General features: G+C 40.8%; 1 pseudogene; it reads right to left on the reverse strand.

Annotated features, from left to right (window-relative positions):
* Positions 1-844: 844 nt before the first annotated feature.
* LOC117202656 (uncharacterized) lies at positions 845-1,000 on the reverse strand (annotated as a pseudogene).
* Between the last annotated feature and the right edge of the window lie 13,348 nt (positions 1,001-14,348).

Raw genomic sequence — 14,348 nt, forward strand, 5'->3', positions numbered from 1 at the left:
GGAGTCCAAATAACAAAGGCTTCAAGGAGGCAGGAAATGTCCTGATGCCTTTTGCAGTAGGTGGCCACTGCTGGGAGAGAAGAAAATCTCCCCCACCTCGCTACTCCATGGGGTTTCCCTGCCGAGTCGCACTGGACACTCGTCAGAAGGCAGACTCTCCGGCCCGCCCCAACTTACTGCGACAGACTCTGCATTTTAACAAGCTCCCAGTCTGAGGGGTTGCATGAATGGTGCGGAAGCCTTCCAAGGAATCCTCGTTCCTTGTATTCTCAATCTGGATAACACTCTCACATTAAAAAAAAAAAATTTGTTTTTATTTTTGGCTGTGTTTGGTCTTCATTGCTGCGTGTGGGCTTTCTCTAGTTGTGGCGAGCCGGGGCTACTCTTTGTTGTGGTGCGCGGGCTTCTCATTGCAGTGGCTTCTCTTGTTGCGGAGCACGGGCTCTAGGCACACGGGCTTCAGTAGTTGTGGCTCGTGGGCTCTAGAGCACAGGCTTAGTAGTTGTGGTGCACAGGCTTAGCTGCTGGGTGGCATGTGGGATCTTCCCCAGCCAGGGATCAAACCCGTATCCCCTGCATTGGGAGGCAGATTCTTAACCACTGTGCCACCAGGGAAGCCCTATCAGATCTTTTAGGAAGAGCTGCCTCAGGATTTCCAGACGCTTACAGCCCATTCTTTGTGCACATGAAACCAGACAGGATCTCACAGGACCACTAGTGTGAAAATGTACAGCACCCTTTTAAAGCGGTCAGACACCTGGAACGAGGCAGTAATTGCAGAAGTGACAGTCTGTCCCCACCTGGCTTAGAGTATACAGGAATCTGTTAGCTTATTTTTCAGTATAAGAGTTCTCTTTTTTTTTGGAGTGAACGGAGCAAGCTCCTATTCCAACTCCCTGCTCCAAAAATCCAGTTGCTATATTGTCCTTGAATAGAGGCTGTATCAGATATTAAATTGATATAGATACACTTGATCTTAGCCAAAAGGCCAAGAAGCAATAAAAGTTCTCTTTTATGCAGCAGAAAGTCGGCCTCATTTTACCCCCCGCATATTTAGTACTTGTAGAATTGATCAGCTTCCATATACCATTTGTCTTACTTTATGTAGATTGTCAGATTCACCCTGGACTAATGTTTGGGGAAAAAATGACAAATCTAAAGCAGAAGCCTGCCCCAAAGAGACACGTTCTCTCAGCCCACCACACACGCCTCCTACTTTTAACCAGGCTGATTTATTTCCCTTCCAACGCTTTTGCTTTCTGGGCCGCCCCAAATGAGATGACAGAGCACTGAGTTTACTGCCAGCCGAGGTGGGAGAGCGGCACAAGTGGGCAGCTTCTGACCTGGCATCCGCTGCTCCTCCACGTGTCCCAGAAATAACACTGGGTGATGGCAGTGACCATCGGAAAGAGGGCGGGCGTCTGCTGGGCACCCTCCTTGCTTCTGTTCAACAGGGCTGTTATGTAGTAGGTGCCAACCCCATACTGCAGGCTCTCTGGAGTCAGCACCCGTGTATATTGCTCATCTGAGAACAAACAAGAGTACTTAGCTGCCTTTCAAAGGGTGTAAAAATACCATTAGAACCTTTCTTCAGAAGGGTCTATTATTATCATTATTTTATTTTACAAATGGGGAAATGATAAGCCTAGAATCACATGTGGTTTTAAAGAAAATGACCGGTGATATAGTCTGGGACTTTGGATGACTCCTGTTCCAATAAAAAAAAATCATATGCTTTTGATAAATTAAGACTTAGAGCTAATGAATTAGAATGTATTATGAGTTTTAGAAAAACAAAATAATCACACATCAAAATGAGTAGCTAGGGCTTCCCTGGTGGCGCAGTGGTTGAGAGTCCGCCTGCCGATGCAGGGGACATGGGTTCGTGCCCCGGTCTGGGAAGATTCCACATGCCGCGGAGCGGCTGGGACTGTGAGCCACGGCCGCTGAGCCTGCACGTCTGGAGCCTGTGCTCCGCAACAGGAGAGGCCACACCGCAAAAATAACAAAAAAAAAGATCAGATCAGAAATAAATGAAAAAGAAATGAAGGAAACAATAGCAAAGATCAATAAAACTAAAAGCTTGTTCTTTGAGAAGACAAAATTGATAAACCATTAGACAAACTCATCAAGAAAAAAAGGGAGAAGACTCAAATCAACAGAATTAGAAATGAAAACGGAGAAGTAACAACACTGCAGAAATTCAAAAGATCATGAGAGATTACTACAAGCAACTATGTGTCAATAAAACAGACAACCTGGAAGAAATGGACAAATTCTTAGAAATACACAGACTTCCGAGACTGAACCAGGAAGAAATAGAAAATATAAACAGACCAATCACAAGCACTGAAATTGAAACAAACAAAAGCCCAGGACCAGATGGCTTCACAGGTGAATTCTATCAAACATTTAGAGAAGCGCTAACACCTATCCTTCTCAAACTCTTCCAAAATATAGCAAAGGGAGGAACACTCCCAAACTCATTCTACGAGGCCACCATCATCCTGATACCAAAACCAGATGAAGATGTCACAAAAAAAGAAAACTACAGGCCGATATCCCTGATAAACACAGATGCAAAAATCCTCAACAAAATACTAGCAAATAGAATCCAACAGCACATTAAAAGGATCATACACCATGATCAAGTGGGATTTATCCCAGGGATGCAAGGATTCTTCAATATATGCAAATCAATCAATGTACTACACCATATTAACAAATTGAAGGATAAAAACCGTATGATAATGTCAATAGATGCAGAAAAAACTTTTGACAAAATTCAACACCCATTTATGATAAAAACTCTCCAGAAAGTAGGCACAGAGGGACCCTACCTCAACATAATAAAGGCCATATACGACAAACCCACAGCCAACATCATTCTCAATGGTGAAAGACTGAATCCATTTCTTCTAAGATCAGGAACAAAGGGGCTTCCCTGGTGGCGCAGTGGTTGAGTCTGCCTGCCGATGCAGGGGACGCGGGTTCGTGCCCCGGTCCGGGAAGATCCCACATGCCGCAGAGTGGCTGGGCCCGTGAGCCATGGCCGCTGAGCCTGCGCGTCTGGAGCCTGTGCTCCGCAACGGGAGAGGCCACAACAGTGAGAGGCCCACGTACCGCAAAAGAAAAAAAAACAAAATCTTCCAACAAACAAAAGTCCAGGACCAGATGGCTTCACAGGTGAACTCTACCAAATATTTAGAGAAGAGCTAACACCAATCCTTCTCAAACTCTTCCAAAAAATTGTGGAGGAAGGAACACTCCCAAACTCATTCTATGACGCCACCATCACCCTGATACCAAAACCAGACAAAGACACTATAAAAAAAGAAAATTACAGACCAATATCACTGAATATAGATGCAAAAATCCTCAACAAAATACTAGCAAACAGAATCCAACAACACATTAAAAGGATCATACACCATGATCAAGTGGGATTTATCTCAGGGATGCAAGGATTCTTCAATATATGCAAATCAATCAGTGTGATACACCATATTAACAAATTGAAGAATAAAAACCATACGATCATCTCAATAGAGGCAGAAAAAGCTTTTGACAAAATTCAACACCTATTTATGATAAAAACTCTCCAGAAAGTGGGCATAGAGGGAAGCTACCTCAACATAATAAAGGCCATATACAAGAAACCCACAGCAAACATCATTCTCTATGGTGAAAAACTGAAAGCATTTCCTCTACGATCAGAAACAAGACAAGGATGTCCACTCTCACTACTGTTATTCAACATAGTTTTGGAAGTCCTAGCCATGGCAATCAGAGAAAAAGAAATAAAAGGAATACAAATTGGAAAAGAAGAAGTAAAACTGTCACTATTTGCAGATGACATGATAGTATACATAGAGAATCCTAAAGATGCCACCAGAAAACTACTAGAGCTAATCAATGAATTTGGTAAAGTTGCAGGATACAAAATTAATGCACAGAAATCTCTTGCATTCCTATACACTAATGGTGAAATATCTGAAAGAGAAATTAAGGACACACTCCCATTTACCACTGCAACAAAAAGAATCAAGTACCTAGGAATAAACCTTCCTAGGGAGACAAAAGACATGTATGCAGAAAACTATAAGACACTGATGAAAGAAATTAAAGATGATACCAACAGATGGAGAGATATACCATGTTCTTGGATTGGAATAATCAATATTGTGAAAATGACTATACTACCCAAAGCAATCTACAGGTTCAATGCAATCCCTATCAAATTACCAATAGCATTTTTTACGGAACTAGAACAAAAAATCTTAAAATTTTTATCAAGACACAAAAGACCCCGCATAGTCAAAGCAGTCTTGAGGGAAAAAAACGGAGCTGGAGGAATCAGACTCCCTGACTTCAGACTATACTACAAAGGTACAGTAATCAAGACAATATGGTACTGGCACAAAAAGAGAAACAGATCAATGGAACAAGATAAAAAGACCAGAGATAAACCCATGCACCTATGGTAAACTAATCTATGACAAAGGAGGCAAGGATATACAATGGAGAAAAGACAGTGTCTTCAATAAGTGGTGCTGGGAAAACTGGACAGCTACATGTAAAAGAATGAAATTAGAACCCTCCCTAACACCATACACAAAAATAAACTCAAAATGGATTCGAGACCTAAATGTAAGATCGGACACTATAAAACTCTTAGAGGAAAACAGGAAGAACACTCTTTGACAAAAATCACAGCAAGATCTTTTTTGATCCACCTCCTAGAGTAATGGAAATAAAAACAAAAATAAACAAATGGGACCTAAAGAAACTTCAAAGCTTTTGCACAGCAAAGGAAACCATAAACAAGACGAAAAGACAACCCTCAGAACGGGGGAAAATATTTGCAAATGACTCAATGGACAAAGGATTAACCTCCAAAATATCTAAACAGCTCATGCAACTCAATATTTAAAAAACAAACAACCCAATCCAAAAATGGGCAGAAGACCTAAATAGACATTTCTCCAAAGAAGACATACACATGGCCAAGAAGCACATGAAAAGCTGCTCAACATCACTAATTGTTAGAGAAATGCAAATCAAAACTACAATGAGATATCACCTCACACCAGTTAGAATGGGCATCATCAGGAAATCTACAAACAACAAATGCTGGAGAGGGTGTGGAGAAAAGGGAACCCTCTTGCCCTCTTGGTTGAAATGTCAGTTGATTCTGCCACTATGGAGAACAGTATGGAGGTTCCTTAAAAAACTAAAAATAGAATTACCATATGACCCAGCAATCCCACTACTAGGCATATACCCAGAGAAAACCATAATTCAAACAGACACATGCACCGCAATGTTCACTGCAGCACTATTTACAATAGCCAGGTCATGGAAGCAACCTAAATGCCCATCGACAGACAAATGGATAAAGAAGATGTGGTACATACATACAATGGAATATTACTCAGCCATAAAAAGGAACAAAATTGGGTCATTTGTAGAGATGTGGATGGATCCAGAGACTATCATACAGAGTGAACTAAGTCAGAAAGAGAAAAACAAACATCGTATGTTAATGCATACATGTGGAACCTAGAAAAATGGTACAGATGAACGGATTTGCAGGGCAGAAACTGAGACACAGATGTAGAGAACAAACGTATGGACACCAGGGGGGAAAGCCACGGGGTGGTGGTGGTGGTGGTGGTGGTGGTGGTGGTGGTGGTGTGATGAATTGGGCAATTGGGATTGACATGTATACACTGATGTGTATAAAATTGATGACTAATAAGGACCTGCTGTATAAAAAAATAAATAAAATTAAAAAAAAGAAGACATTAAATCCTGAAATGGGTATAAAACCCATTGTGGAATATTTTCATGGACTTGTTTAGTTTTTGCTTTTAATTGGGATATAGACTTGTTTGTTAGGGGAGGAATACTTTTCCCTTCTTCCCTTCCAGGTCCTTTGGCTGGTCTAATAATTTTTAAGTTGACATAAGACAGATTAACAAGAGAAAAACAAATTTAATTACGTATGTATGGGAGTCCCAAAGATGGGAGACTCAAAGACAGGCTGTTGAGGTTTAGCTGCCATCCTGAGCTAAGGAGAAGGGGGTAGGGGTCTGGGACATCAAAGGGGAGGAAGACATTTCACAGAAGATGAGAAGAGGAAAGGTCTGGTAAACAACTGTTTGCCACACCATGCAGAGATGCGTTTCTAATGCAAGAAGAGTTATCTTTGGTAATAGCTCTCTTCCTGGTACAGGCTCTCTATCTAATTACTTTTTGGCAATTAAGAGGGAGGTAAAAAGCTCTTCTTGGCTTCCCTGGTGGCGCAGTTGTTGAGAGTCCGCCTGCCGATGCAGGGGACGCGGGTTCGTGCCCCGGTCCGGGAAGATCCCACATGCTGCGGAGCGGCTGGGCCCGTGAGCCACGGCCGCTGAGCCTGCGCATCCGGAGTCTGTGCTCCGCAACGGGAGAGGCCACAGCAGTGAGAGGCCAGTGTACCGCAAAAAAAAAAAAAAAAAGGTGTTTAAAAAACTTCTTGAAGGTAAATAATTAACACAAGACTACTGAAGAACAAAATTTCAACAAAAGACAAAAGCAAGGAAGCGTTAGAACCAGAAAGCACAGAACAAGGCAAGGAATGACATGTTATTAAAATAAAGTTGAATATGATAAACTCTACTATAAAAATATTCTCAGTGAGTGAAATAATTAGATGCATTTACATGAAATTTAGTAGGCACACACCTAAAGCATAGTGACAAAATTTTTTAAAGGACCCCACATACATAAATATAAGGTGACCTCCTTTCTCAATGAGATTTTTTAAAAGTTATTTTTGAGCAAATTTGACTATATAAACTTGAAGGATGTATGTGAAACAAACGTCTACTTATTTAATTCAGTAATTTAGTTTTACAAAGGCATAATTAAAATCACGTTATACAAAGTAGCATATTAATTTAGAAGCTTTGCTCTTCTGAAACTCAATTTCATGACATAGCTTTATTCAAACTTTTCAAATGCATCTTCAACATCACTGCTTTCATTATAACCAGAAGAAATTTCAGAATTATTTAGGTTTTCCAAAATATCTCATCTTTACTTCCGTCTGATTCTATCACTATCTTTTTTCCCAACCCACAAGTACTCATTTACGAAGTGTTCAGAAAAGCTGATTTTTACATTTGTTCTTTAGATACATATTCTCTCTAGATGAGAGAATGTCTCTGCAACAATCACACTTTCTAAATTGCTCTTTTAAAGGATACTTAAGGGGCTTGTTGACAAGGACACCCAACCCTTGAAGTTGTGCGCTGCCACCCCTAAGAATATCACTAGATCCACTTTATTTTTATTATTTTTATTTTTTTAAAGAGTTTTAAAAAATTTTATTTTATTTATTTTTGGCTGCGTTGGGTCTTCGTTGCTGCGTGAGGGCTTTTCTTTAGTTTCGGCGAGCGGGGGGTACTCTTCGTTGCGGTACGCGGGCTTCTCATTGCCGTGGCTTCTCCTGTTGCGGAGCACGGGCTCTAGGTGCGTGGGCTCAGTAGTTGTGGCACGTGGGGTCAGTAGTTGTGGTTTGCGGGCTCTAGAGCACAGGCTCAGTAGTTGTGGCGCGTGGGCTTAGTTGCTCCACAGCATGTGGGATCTTCCTGGACCAGGGCTTGAACCCGTGTCCCCTGCACTGGCAGGTGGATTCTCAACCACTGCGCCACCAGGGAAGCCCTAGATCCACTTTAAATTTGTCTCTTTTTTCACCCATTCTGTCAGGTGATCTCTATAATTAGCCAACATTGATATTGACTGAGGTCATTTCATACTCATGCATTTTCCCCAAATAGTATTTGTTTTTCAAAATTGTTTTTTAAAAAAGTGAGAATACCACAATATGAAAGACTTTGCAAGGGCTTTAACACGACTCTTTTTTGATGGAAACGTTTGTGGGAAAAAAACTTTTCTTAGGGCTTCCCTGGTGGAACAGTGGTTAAGAATCTGCCTGCCACTGCAGGGGACATGGGTTCGAGCCCTGGTCCAGGAAGATCCCACATGCTGCGGAGCAACTAAGCCCAGGCTCCACAACTACTGAGCCTGCACTCTACAGGCTGCGAGCCACAACTACTGAGCCCACGTGCCACAACTACTGAAGCCCGTGCGCCTAGAGCCTATGCTCTGCAATAAGGGAAGCCACCGCAATGAGAAGCCCGTACACTGCAACAAAGAATAGCCCCCGCTCGTCACAACTAGAGAAAGCCCACGCACAGCACGATGACCCAACACAGCCAAAAATAAAAATAAATAAATTTAAAAAAATGAAAGCAAACACTGCAATATTCAGATCAGACAAAATAGAATGTAAAGAATATTTACTGAGTACCCGTGATGTGGACACATTTCGGCATTAATTAAGTCTTGTGCATCCCTTAAGGGTGGAATTGATTTCACTACACATTACCTGAGGTCATTTTGTTTCTCGGTATTGTGACTTCTCTTTTCGTCCTTTTGGGTTTCCTATGTGAATGAGAATTATTCCCATTTCTTTCATAACTGGCATCTTGGTCTGAAAAGGCATCTATTTGGAGGCAAATGCAAAAGTTAACTTATAGGATAAAACGCTAGGTGGAAGTCTATAAAATAATCAGTACATGCACATGTGATAATTAAAACACATGTTAAACAAATTAAAGATAACTATCCAGTTGTTTTGAAAAAGAACAACAATGTAGGAATTCTGAAGTAGGTCTTCTGCTCTGGAGCACAGTCACAACATCTCAAAATTAGGTCCACCAATTGGGTCAACAGTGAGAAGACAGAGAATTAAGTTTACTTTAGGAAATTACATTCTAAGCATAAGATTCTCCTTTGTATTTGATAATCCTTATTGGTAGAGATTAAAGAGTTCAGAAGGTGGGCAACAGCATTCTTGAATGTGCCTCTCTGTGTATATTTGCTGTTTCTTACCACGCTGCTGAACGTGGCTGGAGAAATCATACAACCCCGTTGATTACGTCTCAGCTTAAATTCAGGATCATGAACCACGAGGGGCCTGCGTTCACCCTGCCTGGTAATCGAAGTATTTCCCTAGTCTATTCTCACTTCCACTCTCCTGGGTGGCCCTTTCCCACTTCCTCCTCATTCTCTCCCCTCAATCTTGCCATGTCTTTATTGTAAAACCTGAGTTGTTTATCCTGTAAAGCTTCCCAGTTCTGGATTTTGATGACTGTATTCCCATGGTGCCATCTCACATGCTCTCAGTTCTGACTTTTTATAAACTGGTTGGCTCTAGAGGCTTAATCAGATTCAAGTTCTACTTTCTATAAGAATGCTTAGTAGGTGGTGTCAAGTACTTCCATCAGGAGTCCCATAATGTCTGTGTGATAACTAATAACTATTAGTCTAGCAGCCATTGGTGACTATTCCCTAGATCCATTTTTTCATTAGGGATTGTGGGAACTTGTGTTTCATATTTTATTACAAACTACTGAATTTATAAATATCAAAACATCACGCGTGTACTACTTAAATGAGAGCTATAACACACTAACAACAAAACCAAAGTCAAAGCTACATTATTCAGAAGTAGTAGCAAGTATGTAATTTGAGCTAATGATATGCTGGTGCTTCTCCTAAAGCACAGAGTGTTTCAAAGGATGTGCAACACTGCGACCTTAGCCAGAATGGCAGATAGGTCTAAAAATATTTTTCATTTGTCCCTAGGATAGATCTCCATTTATCAATGGCTGCCATATCATCCTATGATCGTTAGTTTGAAGTAATGAGTTTATAATATTACTTTACTTTACCAATGGCATGGAAGTATTTCAAAGCTTTCACAACCAGTACAGCTGTCTTGGCACTTACAAGAGGAATATTAACCCTATTACAACACCACTTTTAACACAAACTGTTACTTTTTATTCCAACTTGTTTACTGTTCCAATTTCTTAATGCTCTTACATGTGAGCTTTAAGTGTTTTTATTTTTAAAGTAAATGAAAAATGAGTTCAACTATTCAAATGTTGAAAAAGTCAGTAAGTATCTGAAGTAATATTGTACAATAATATGAAGCATCAGACTTCTTTTTTGAACGTTAAGTATCTGAACATTTACAAATACTTCTCCTACCGGCATGCTGTTTTGGAAGAGGCATTTCTTAAATTCATAATAAGATGTATAAACACTCTGATAATAATGGTTAATACCAATATTGGATCTCCAAATGTGTTTTCACCTTTGACATGAATGTGAAGTTATCTAGAAGGTAAACTTTGAACAAAAAATTGAAACTGCACAATAACGTTAACAGTAATAATTGCTATAGTATGCCGTGAATTGTTCTAATACCTTATTTGTATTGTCTTAATTAATCCTCATAACCATCCTTGGAAGGACACTGGGCTGCATGGAGGTTAAGCTGCTTGCCCAGGGTCGCAGAAACAAGATGGGAACCCAGGAAGCCCGACTCCACAGCTCCAGCTCTTCACTGCAGTGACCTACTTCCTCTCATTATCGGAACATAGACTCAGAATTTACAGAACTGGCTTGAGTAAACTGAACAGAATTCTTTTTGTCCAAGATTTTCTTCTGCACAAACTTTCTATGTTCTACAGCAGAAATCTCTTGCCAGTACGTGAAAAATAATACTGGGAAACGCATCTTCACTCCAAAACCAAGAGTAACTGAGAAAGTCTAAAAGCTCAACTCTTGGAGAGTGAAAAATGGATGGACAATCAACACTATTTAGACTACATTAGGGGTTGTTTTTCCAATCCTGGAGATGGGTCTGGCGAAATAAACTCCTGTGATGAGAAAAGCGCACAGTTGTAAGATGGCTGCCAGTTCTAGGGATGCAGTTTGTAAGAACGAAACACTCGGGCACTTGACTTGTGCAGAGATTATGCTCACAGCCTTGGCCTCATTAACAATAGCATGCTTACAGGAGAAACTAACACAACTTTGTAAAGCCACTATACTCCGATACAAATCAATTTTTAAAAATAGCATGCACGTTATCATGGCAAAAGGGACAAAGATATCACAAAGAGCTCGAAAGGGTGACGAAGGAGAGGTCTGAAGCTAGAAATATATTACTTCGCAATACTGGGTCCTTTCAATAGCCAGTATTTGAGGAAGGTGATCTTTTTTTTTCTTGTAATAGAGAAATATTGCAATGTATTCTGTTTTATGAAGCATCCAGAGCTGCTGTGTATTTTAATAAGAATGTATTTGTGATTTTTTTTAAAAAAAGTGCAACAAAATTTTTACCTAAACAGTCTGAGACATCATTGAGAATTCTCAGAATTCTGTCAATTCACTGAGCTATGAACAAATGCTTTGTGACTACTGCATGAAGTACGTTAATTGAAAAAAAAACCCCAACTACACACCCCCTGCTTAATTCTCACCTCCTACCTCTGAAGAAGCAAACCTCTAAATGATAACAAGCTCCCCTATATTCCACTGTATTGTGTTCCTCCTTTGTTTCCTGTTCTTCCCCCCAAAGCCCAAATGCTAAAAGGACTGGAGGGGTACATGTGGTTAATGGGGTTTGTCAGTACACTTTCTCCCACAGCCCACCAAGTCAGGAAGTGAAGGGAACGTCAAGGAATGGCTCTGCCCAACTACCAGAGGGGCTGCAGGAGGAAGCCTCTCCCGTCCATCACTCACAGACTCTTTACCTACTGCTCTCACACATTCTCCTTGTTTACAATCCGTTTGTGACAATTAGGTCTTTGGCAGCATGTGGTCTCATCATTTAACAGCCTGGCAAATGAACTAATGCCCCAGTGAGCACAAGTCCACTTTTGACGAGATCCGACTGGGGTTTCGGAACAGGTAAACGCAGGTGGGCGTGGGGGCCCAGTGGGCTGTGACATCTGCTGCAGGGAGACCAGACCCAGATGAGGCTCATACTCAAAAGTTGAACATTTAGAAAAATATAACTATGAAGACCAAATCCTGCTAGCTTCCAATAGATGGAAATTTAGGATTGCCCCCCCAACAAATTAGAGATTGTTTATTTTTTCATATTATGCATTATCACAAGGCTTAGTATTAATTTACCTAGACTTCAATGAAGATGATGATGATGATATAATAATGCCTTGGATTTTTCTCTAAGACCACAGGATTATGGTGCATAATTTTGAAAATATCTGTGTAAGAAAGCCAAGAGGCAAATAATTTCTCTCCAGGGTTCTGTTAGGAAACGTGGGGCAGAGAATGATAAAGAGATATTTACCAGGAAAAAAAAGTGACCGTAAAAGGATTCCCATTTCAGAATCTCGCGTGACACTTTTAGTGAAATAGCAGGTAAGTTAACTTTAGAGAGGCTCTGAGAAAAATCTCATCATTTTTCTGACACAGACAAACCAAGGCTGGAGCACAAAAGTGGAGATACTTCAGAGGAATGATGGTAACAAAGTAAAGTGATTGCTTTTTCTGTATACAAAAGGGGAAAGATTTAATTTTTTTTCCTTCTCTTGTCTCAGAGTAAAAGTAAGGAAGTTTCCTTCATAAACACTAAACCTCAGAGCCTTACCTGGGTTGTTTTTTTCTTGATGTTTTCCCAGCAGCGTTAAATTTTCCCCAACCTACCACTTCTTTCCTTCTTCCAGAAAGTCCTGGAGGAGGTCTTGAACCTCCTGGTTCCAAGTGCAAGCAGGGTGTCCTCTCTGAGCACGACAGTAATCTTCTGCTTCCTGAAAGCTGCAATGAAACCTGTTAAGCTGATAACAATTATGTTCTCCATGTTGCTCTGGGCTATCCAGCTCATTTCCTAGAACGATACGTGTTGTGATATATAACCAAAGCCAGGTTCTTCCTTTGAAGAACATTTTCTCTGTGCACTGTGCACATGAAAAGTGTAGAGGCTCACACAGCTACTGAAGCCCACGCGCCTAGAGCCCGTGCTCCGCGAGAGAAGCCGCTGCAATAAGAAACCCGCGCACCGCAAAGAAGAGTAGCCCCTGCTCGCCGCAACTAGAGAAAGCCCACGCGCAGCAACGAAGACCCAACGCAGCCAAAAATAAAAAATAAATAAAATAAATTTAAAAAAACGTGTTGGGGCTCAGCAGCTGCCTGGTCCTTTAAATACATTCTTGGTGGGTTTATCTTATTACTATTATTCTTTTAGAAATTGGTAATAATTTGTCAAGGAGACAAAAGGTTTTAAGGACCCAGGTGGAGCTCCTATAAGCTGAAAACAAATGCCAGAGATCAATAAAGCAATGGGCCTTCATAGCTAGGGCAGCACCACCTGTGTCTACACAACCGGCTATACCTTTAACTTTATAATAGATCTTTATTTGCTAAGTCTAAGCTGTAAGGGGATAGAGGACGATGAATATCTAAGTCAGTGTTGCTAAAAATTTAGTAATTATTTTTTTTAAAGAAAACCATTCTTGCAGACCCCTACGATGGATTTAAATTATTGTGTTGTTTCTTACATATATTTATACACAAAACTAGGCGTAATCTCTCTCCTAAAGCTCTTACATAATCATAAAAGCCAAAGAATCAATATTTGATGAAAGAATGAATAGAAATTAAATATAAACAAAACTGAAAACCAATGCAATTCAAATTTTGCCAAACTAAATAGCCACTTAGCAGATAAACACAGCTCTGGCCTACGACTGCACAGGTTCTTTTGATTTTGTCATTCACGCTACTTCGTACTGTAGGGAAGAATCAATTCTCTCACCACTTTTCTTCAATTTGCTGAAAAACTTTTGTCCAGGGCTTCCCTGGTGGCGCAGTGGTTAAGAATCCGCCTGCCAGTGTAGGGGAAATGGGTTCGAGCCTTGGTCCGGGAATAACCCACATGCCGCGGAGCAACTAAGCCCGTGCACCACAACTACTGAGGCTGCGCTCTAGAGCTCACGAGCCACAACTACTGAAACCTGCGCGCCTAGAGTTCGTGCTCCGCAACAAGAGAAGCCACCGCAATGAGAAGACCGTGCACCACAACGAAGAGTAGCCCCCGCTCACGGCAACTAGAGAAAGCCCGCATGCAGCAACGAAGACCAAACGTAGCCAAAAATAAATAAAATAAATAAATAAATAACCTTTGTTCATAGAGCATGTCATTTGATCTTCACCTGTAGCACATCCATCATCTATGTATTTTAGCCAGTTCTCTTTCTTGGCACCAAAATGAGATCACAAATACAAATAAATGTGGGCAGTGAAATTGCCTGGCAGCTTTCAGGGTTCAGTTGGTTACCCAAATGGTCCAAATGATGCTTACATTACTTTAAAAAATCACTGTGGAAGTGGACACCAAAATCAAAAATTCTCTGAAGTGTAAACCCCAAGAACACATCCCTCAGTTTGAAAACCAATGCAATAATCAAACGACTGGTACG

This window comes from Orcinus orca, chromosome 20 (assembly GCF_937001465.1).
Source record: "Orcinus orca chromosome 20, mOrcOrc1.1, whole genome shotgun sequence".
Lineage (NCBI taxonomy): Eukaryota > Metazoa > Chordata > Mammalia > Artiodactyla > Delphinidae > Orcinus > Orcinus orca.